This window comes from Cyprinodon variegatus, unplaced genomic scaffold, assembly GCF_000732505.1.
Source record: "Cyprinodon variegatus isolate N-32 unplaced genomic scaffold, C_variegatus-1.0 Scaffold96, whole genome shotgun sequence".
Classification (NCBI taxonomy): Eukaryota; Metazoa; Chordata; class Actinopteri; order Cyprinodontiformes; family Cyprinodontidae; genus Cyprinodon; species Cyprinodon variegatus.
In genome coordinates, this window is record NW_015150549.1 from 553,209 (window position 1) to 562,235 (window position 9,027).

Sequence of the window (9,027 nt, forward strand, 5' to 3'; positions counted from 1 at the left end):
ATGTGTAATACTTCTTTAGTGTGCTATTTAGTTGTATAACACAAAACACATTTGATTTGTCAACTTATTTGATTTCATTTTATTTTAAATTTAAATTACTTGGTTAGTCATCAACTTTGGGCTCTTTTTTTATCATTAGCCTTTTAACAGATGAAAAAATAGTTTCTATTTAATCTAAATTATTTGACTGCTTTATTCCATACATTGGTTACTTGGCTGAATTGTCGTTATAGGATTTTACGGATTTTGAAATCAGCAGTTTCTATATCTCATCCTTAGATATCTCAGCATATATAAGCTAGACTAAAACAACAATTCCAAACACACTTTTTGATGTATTCACTGTGAAAACCGAGTATTCTTTGGCTGTGTCTAAAGATATATCCTTTATGTTCTAATCTAACAGAAAGTTACCCACTCTTGACCCTTTTCTCTGCATGACTTAAGAAGTTTGAAATTACCGTGGCTCTTTTTTTTTCAGTGTGAAGAGGAAGCAAGACTGGGATTTTAATGCACACAGTGTAGAGAAATATGTCTGCTGTTAAGGTTAGGTCATCAGTTTGGTGATTAATTTGTTGTTTGGACTAACCTTTGTGACTTACATCTCAGCCTAATGAGAACAGCTGAGAGTGAAAGTAACTCAAACAAATGCAGAGGAGTTTCTACCGGTGGGCAACTGTGACAAAAACAAACTCTTACACAAATACACAAATTCTAATGTAGAGAAATGATGAATATACTGTCTGTGTTTGAATAGTTTAGAATTACACTTTATGGACATGAAATGTAATAACATACAAAATATATACATTTTCATATTATACACACAAACAACGTTTGTACACACAAACATGAACATGCCACTTTATCAAAGTTGCACATCATATGAACTAAATACTTCAATCAACGTTTACAGACGCAAATAGTCTTAAAAGTGCCAAAAACGGCAAGTTTAATGTGAAGGTGCAAATAGAACCAAACAGCTGTAGAAAATAATATATTTTTTTTAAAGGCCAAGAAGTCTAAGTGTCAAAGTCTTGTTTCTGTGTTTTGAACTAATGCTTATGTATTTCTTTTCTAACAAATGTTCATTTTATTTCTATCATGTACTGTTACAACGGAAGGAATGAAGTACTTTAAAACGGCACATTTGCAGTTGTCAAGGTTCCCTCTGGTCTGTCTTTTCACACCTACAAATAAATTACCCCACCAAAATAGATTCGCAGATACATTGAAAGCACAATTCACGGAATCTCTTTAAGTACACATTTATGTAAATGTATTGAATTTAGCTTTTGGTCAGTTTGTAACTCTAAGAACTTAGACAATTGTCTTAAGGACAGACTTAGGTCTTATTTTTTCACACTTTGGGATGCAAAAAGAAAGTCGAACTGTTAAAGTTAAGTCACCAAAGGATTTCAAAGTACCTTTCAAGTCCTACTTCAGGAAAAGAGAGGAAAAAGAATGATAAATACTGTAATGTCACAAAGCAATTTAGCCCCTTTAAGCAATGGAGAAACCTTCAAACATGTCTAAAAAACTTTTTTTCCCTCAGGTTTTTTTTTTTTTTAAGCATCAGTCTTTCACCCCACACTCTTGCACTTTTGATCTAATCTTAGAATGTAAAGTACTCATAGTCATACTCATACTCCTGCTTACATTTTTAAGTCAGGTCTGTAGGTCTGATAAAGTTTGTTAAAAAAAACCCATGTGTACCCAGTTGCTTCTTTTTACTCAGTGGACCTCATTTATCAGAAATTGCTATAGTCTTGCCCCTTAAATTATCTAACCTGAAAAGATGATTGTAGGGCAAGTTTAACTCGTGATTTATCAAACTGTGCATACTGGATACTGAGTAGTACCAACATACAAATGATTACATGTTGGTGCCTGGAAATGTTTATTTTCCCAGCACAGTCCTATTTATTGATTGATTTGATGACCTCAACCAGACAATTTGTGACACTGACATCAATTCAATTCTGTTTATTTCTATAGCGTCAATTCACAACACATGTTATCTCAAAGCACTTTACAGTTCACCAGATCATACAGTCAAATTGATTCAAAATTTGGTATCTAAGGAAAACCAGTTAATCTTATCATTGACTTGAATGCAATCCCTCACACTAAGCATGCTTGTAGCGACAGTGGAGAGGAAGAACAGGATGAAACCTCCAGCAGAACCAGGCTCAGTGTGAGCCATCTGCCGAGGCCGACTGGGGTTCAAGGAGACAGAAGTAGAGATACAAAAAGCAGCTGTAAAAGGTGGCACCGTCCAGGAAACACACAACCAGGCAGACAAGCTCTGAGCCAGCTCCCATGTCAGAGGATGAAGAGAGCACATCCAACCAGTCACAGTCAGAGAAACAGGACTACACTGAAAAAGAGATCGATCTCGAACATCTATAAACAAAAGTGAGGATGGCAGCAGCACTGCTGATATTTCTCTCCAGGATGGAGAGATAAACAGCCAAACAGGAACAGACGAGGCAAAGATACTATGAGCTGAGAGAGCAGAACGTTAGAGATTGAACAAACAGATTCTGCAGACTGGGAGAATAGAGATAGAATGAAGCAGAATTATGAAATAGGGGTCCCTATGTCCTCCAGAAGTCTAAGCCTATAGCAGCATAACTATAGAGATGTCTCAGGATAACCTGAGCCACTCTAACTATAAGCTTTATCGAGAAGGAAAGCTTTAAGCCCACCTTTAAAAATAGACAGGGTGTCTGCCTCAGGGACTAAAACTGGTAGTTGGTTCCACAGGAGAGGAGCCTGATAACTAAAAGATCTGCCTCCCATTCTACTTTTAGAAATTCTAGGAAGTGCTCTGTTAGGGACATAAGGAACAATTATACATCTCATATAAGACGGAGCTTGGCCATTTAAGGCTTTATATGTGAGAAGGAGGATTTTAAATTCTATTCTGGATTTAACAGAAAGCCAATTAAGAGAAACTAGGATAGGAGAGATATGATCTCTCTTTTTAATTTTCATCAGAACTCTGGGTGCAGCATTTTGGATCAGCTGAGGGCTTTAACTACAGTTTATGGACTTCCTGATAGTAAAGAATTACAATATTCCAGCCTTGAAGTAACAAATGCATGGACTAGTTTCTCAGCATCACCCCTGGACAAAATTCAGACAGGATCAACAATTTTAGATAAGAAAGGAATATTGGATATAGATCTATAATTCACCAAGTCATCTGGGTCAAGATACAGTTTCTTGGATAAAGGTTTAATTGTAGCTACCTTAACAGCCTTTGGTGCATATCCCTGTAAAAGAGATAGATTAATCACATCTAAAATGGAGGATGAGATCAAAGGGAATACTTCCTTAAATAACCTGGTTGGAACTGGGTCTAACATACAAGTTGAAGGCTTGAATGAAGACAATAATTTTGCTAACTCTGAAAGTTCAACTGGGTCAAAGCAGTCTAAACCCGGTTCAGATTCTATGGCTACCTCAGATGCTGCCTCACCGTCCATCATATACATTAAAAATCACAAGTACAAATAAAGCACTATAAGACAATGAAAACATGTTCACAGTGGAGTTCTCACATCTGATCCAAAAAGCAGTTTTTCAAAACCTATAAATTAGTGCTCTAACTCTGCTTGTGTTGGAAAGCTTTATCCTTAATTTCTGCCGGACATCTGTGTCCCAAAACCCTAGTTATAACAGCGTAGCAATCATATCAACTTCATAACTACACTGTGCATAAATAAATCAATGCTATCCAGAAAAACCTTATTCTCTCATGTCCAATTACGCATAAAATATCATCTTGTGTGTGTGTGACATGATCTAGCAATATATATATATATTTTTTCAATGGTAGCTAATTACACACACACAATGTACAAATGTATACTGTTTTATAAAGTAAAACAGCCACCTTTTTAAATCCTGACCTCAGTCATGGTTGCCATATTTTTCCTTCCCTCTATCTATTAAGTGGGCAAGGGAATGTGTTTTATATCTTCTGTATAAATCTCTTAGTGTAACCATTATCCTTAATCAGTCTCTGTGATATTTAAAGTAAACTGAAGACAAACCATTGATCACATACAACCAAACATTTAAAATCTTTCATTTCTAACTGCACATTTGCAGCTGTATGGAGTAACATTTTATCACTAAAACATCATTCTCTCAGATAATTCAAACTGACATATAAATAAATAAATAAAAACTAAATAAACTGACTGTACACATTCTGAAAACAGGGATGCAGCTGACAGCAAAACTGAATAAATCTCGAAATGTTGCTTGATAATTAATACTCAGCTGTTTTTGACCATATGCATTTGACAAATGAGGAACAATATGTTCAAGGAACTTAATTTTCAGTAGCTGAATCAAAGTTTTAATCAGATCATTCCCTTATGTATGTGTCTTCTGGGTATTTCTGATTATGTGAGCTTATTTTAATGCTTTAAATGCATGAATACACCCTGGACATCCCACTTGCTGATGTGTGTGTGTTTGACTTTAAGTTACCATGATATTTAGTGATAAAGGCACATCCTTTATGTGTGTGCGTGTATGTGTGGCCATGTTTTTGTTACTTTGTTGGAAAATGCTACGTGTTAAGAACTTATAGGTACTTGTGGGGACCAACATCTGATCCCCATGAGATGAGAGGTTTGGTTAATGACTAAGGTGTGAATGGAATTTAGTTTAGGGTTAGATGTGTGTCGGTCATGGTTAGGGTTATGGTAAGGGTCTGGGTTAGGCCATAGGAGTGAGTGGGAAATAAATGGAAGTCAATGGAAAGTCCCCACAAAGATAGTGTGAGACAGTATGCGTGTGTGCTTTGGGGGGTATCTGAAACATTTTTAATTAATCTTCCTTTCAGTCTTCAGGGCTCTTCAATGAGGCTGCCCTCATTCATTTTCTTGCCATAACTCACACGTAATTATGAAAAGACTCAGTGCTGTAAAACACATCATATTTTGTATTTGGATTCTGCCAGCATTGTACATGCTTAAAAGTTTAAAGTGTAAATGCAGAAAGTCAACCAAACAAATGTCTGACACAAACACTGAAGGCTGTCCACAGGAATATAATTGCTCAATATTTCCAACGTATACCATTAAGTTGTCACTATAGCATTTCACTGTTGCTTTCTCTTTTTACATGTAAAAACTATTATTTTCTTGCCTTTTCTAACTTCCAGAATACTGTACAGTACCAGATTAGAAACAGAATGAGAGAGCTGGATATAATTTTCCAAGCCGTTATAGTGTTGAGAATGACTAAGCTAGTGCCTTACAGCTAGGTACAAAGAATGTGTAGGTTTTCAATTGATTAAGTATAAAAGGATGTGACTGTAATGTGTAGGCCTTGCAGATACAACTGTTTTACAACCAAATAAGTTTCAGAAAATCAAGTCCAAAACACAGGCTAACAAATATGACTACTAAAAAGTGACAGATAAACTGTGCTTAAAATAGGAGGCTTGTCTAATATTTCAGTAACAACTTGCAAATGCTAAGTGTTGACTGTGGATCTTAGTGCCAGTAATGCCTGGCAAGAGCATTCTAGGGTTTTTTTATTCTTCCTTTAAATATATGACTCTTTACAGTAAAAATGGCAAAATCTTCACTCTAAAAGTCAAAGAATTTGATAGCATTCTGAGTAAAGACCGCTTAAATCTTGTCATTCCCTGTTTCTCTGTATTGTTTGATTGTGGTTGTTGCATGAACCATGCATGGGTTAAATTTCTCCAACCTGCTTTTAGTCAATCATAGTCCCATGCCAAAAATCTATGAAAATGCTCTTTTATGATTTTCAAAAATCTGATCAAAGTTTCAGAAAATCTCTTTCTATGAAATTCTAAGCATTTCTATTATATGCAGATTGCATGCTAGTTCATATATATTTAAATTATATATATTTCATTGTCATTGTATTTCTGGCTACAATAAAATGTTATTAACACTTCCAGAGGAATCCACAGGCTAAAAGGGAAAAAATAAATAACTAAAGAGAACAATAACTAAAGAAGTAAAACACTTTTTCTTTTAAATACATTTCTACTACAAAGTATTTAAGCACAAAAGTTGCATCACTCTAGTCTAGGGACAAAATTACTGCAGAGAATTTACTAGAGCTTAAAATGATGGTAGAGTGTCTGTGTGTGTTTTCATTGTTTCTCATGTGTTGTTTTTGCTTTTGTGTGTTATTTATGTAGATGGGTAAGTGTATGGAGATAATAAAGAGCAATTGGCTAAACTGGCTTGTGGTTCTTGCAGACAGCCCTGGGAAAAGTCCACATTAGAAAGTCTATTAAAGCATTTTTTGTACTACTAGAGGGGTAGAGTAGTGAATAGAGAGGGCCATGGATGACTGGAATCACTGAGGGTCTCCTTGTCCTGTTGAAGAAGATGAGTTGAGTAGATTTCATTGGTACTGAAGTGGGCGTTTGAGGATCCATTGAGCCATCTTAATGACCTACTGCAGCTGTTTCTTTTCTGCTGTGGTGCAGCTGGTATACAAAACTGTGCATCTACAGATACATAGATGTTAGGATGCTCTAAAGTATGCAGCTATAGATCTTTTTTTCCACAAAGATGAAGCTGCATTCTTAGAAAGGAGAGGCTCTTTCTTGTTGGTGTTTGTATTTCTGCACAGGGTCTCCAAAATATGGAATCTGGACAATAAGAAGTATGTGCCATGATTGATTTCCATTTCTGTGTGCAGATGAACAGCTAAATCGAGAAATCGAAGATGACTTTTCTTTGTGTTCTTGACATTGAGGCTCAAATGGTTGCCATTGGACCAGCCAGTGATGTCTGGGCCTCCTTTCTGTGTGAAACCTCATTAGTGCTGCTCAGTCCCAGAAGCACTGTGTCATTAGAAAATGAAATGATAGTGATGAAGCTGTGAGTGGTGACACAGTCAGGTGTGTATCCTGTGAGAAGGAATAGGCATGAGCACAAAGCCCTGAATAATACACTAACAAGAGCAGTCCACTTTCCTTAACAGTAAAAAACTCTTTTTTATTGCTACAAATTAAAAAGCTGGTAATTAGATAGCCTATTTAAAATCGTCAGCCAGATATGAGGCATAATTGTTTTTCTACTGCCTACATTTTTCAACCCACAGGGGGGGCCTGATCCTCTTTGAAAATACATGCAATTAAGATATAAAAAGCCGCTTATGGCACATCTGACACACCTGACTGAATGATGCGCTACAGTTTATTGCTTAGTTATTATTATTTTTTTTTTTTTGCAAGTAAAAGAATAGACATTTCATAGTAGTCTTTACCACATACACATGCACTCATAGTGTGTGACTCATTCAGGAGATTTATCTAAACCATCTATAAATGAAATAATTAGTCAACAATCATAAATAAATCAGTCCCTGTAGACTTAAACATGGGCTACATAAAATATTACAAGAAAGCAGCAGCTGTGCACTACCCTCTTTCATTTACTCCAGTTAAACAACAATTGCTTTGACAATAACAGATCAAAACATGGTCTGAGGGAAATTCTTCCATGTCTCCCAATAGTCCTTGGGGCAAACAGCTTGCACAAGCCTCTACATTGAACACAATAAAATTAAACACATGGGATGGCTGTCAGAGTTGGAAAAAAATGTTTCTCCAATTACCTTAATATTATACACAGCTCAGAAACAAAGTGAAAATTCAAATAACACATCCTAGATCTGAATAAACGAAATATAATTTTTTTTGAGTGCTTTGTTCTCAGGAAAGTTGAATGTGTTGACAATAAAATCACTCAAAAAAATCATCAATGGAAATGTATTTGCCAATGGAGGCCTTGATTTGGAATCACACACAAAATTGAAGTGGAAAACACTCTACAGGCTGATCCATCTTCAATGTAATGTCCTTCAAACAGATCAAATGGAGGCTCTTACAGTATGTAGCCTCAATGTGCCCGTATGACCTCCCTACAATGCCTAGGCACGCTGAGTTGGCGAATGGTCTGCTTACGGATCTCCTTCTAGACCTGGTTCAAAGCATCCGCCAACTCTTGGAGAGTCTGTAGTGCAATATGAAGTTGGGGAAGAAATCTGGCTTTGGGCTAGCTATAGAAGCAAAATCATGCAAAGCTAAAGAGGGGCCCATCAGAAGATTGATAGGTCCACCCATAATTTTTTCTTTTGGGAGGTTGGGGAGACATGTCCCCTGCACTTTTTCAAACACCCATTTTAGTCTCCAAATGTTTTACTTTCCAAAAACAATGTTACGGTACAGTACACAGACATTTGTCAAGGACTAAGACCAAGCAAAAAACCACAGCTCAAGCTGAAGCCTGCTTCCTTGAGTGTAGACACACCATCTTTTCTTGTGTGATTGGCTTCCCCACCGCCATCAGACAACTTAACTGTTGAAAAAACTCTAAATCATGTCACACACTCTGCATCAAACTGAAAACACCAAACCAAAACACTGCATAATTGCACCATATATATTTAATGCTCTAAACTTCCAAATCAATGCATTTTTTTGCACCATGTTTTTTTCTCCCACAGTGTTTACATTTGATCATTCCTGCATTTTAAAAAAAGGAAATGTCATTAAAGCTGTACAAAGCAAACTCTTGTTTTGTGAACACTCTGTGTATACAAAATGACAATAAATGTTGTTTAAGTCGAAGTCTATATCAAAACATACTTGCATCCCCCCCACTTCTGAAATCAAAATTTTGTCCATGGGTCCACCCGATATTAACCAGCCCTTTTTCTGTTAAAAATCTTTGTCATTTTTAAACTAAACCATGCTCTACTGTGCACACTTGGAATATTAGTTCTAACACCATTAGGTATGGCACTTAAGGACGTATGGATTGCCCTCCCTGAATGAACATGGTGATCACCTTTTAATGACGCATTCAGTGTGAATACATATAACTTTAATTCAATTTTCGTTTCTGGTTATTTATAGAACACCAATTCACAACATGTCCTCTCAAGGTACTTTACAGAGGCAATTCAATAATATCTTACATTCAGATTGGTAAAAAGTTTTCCATC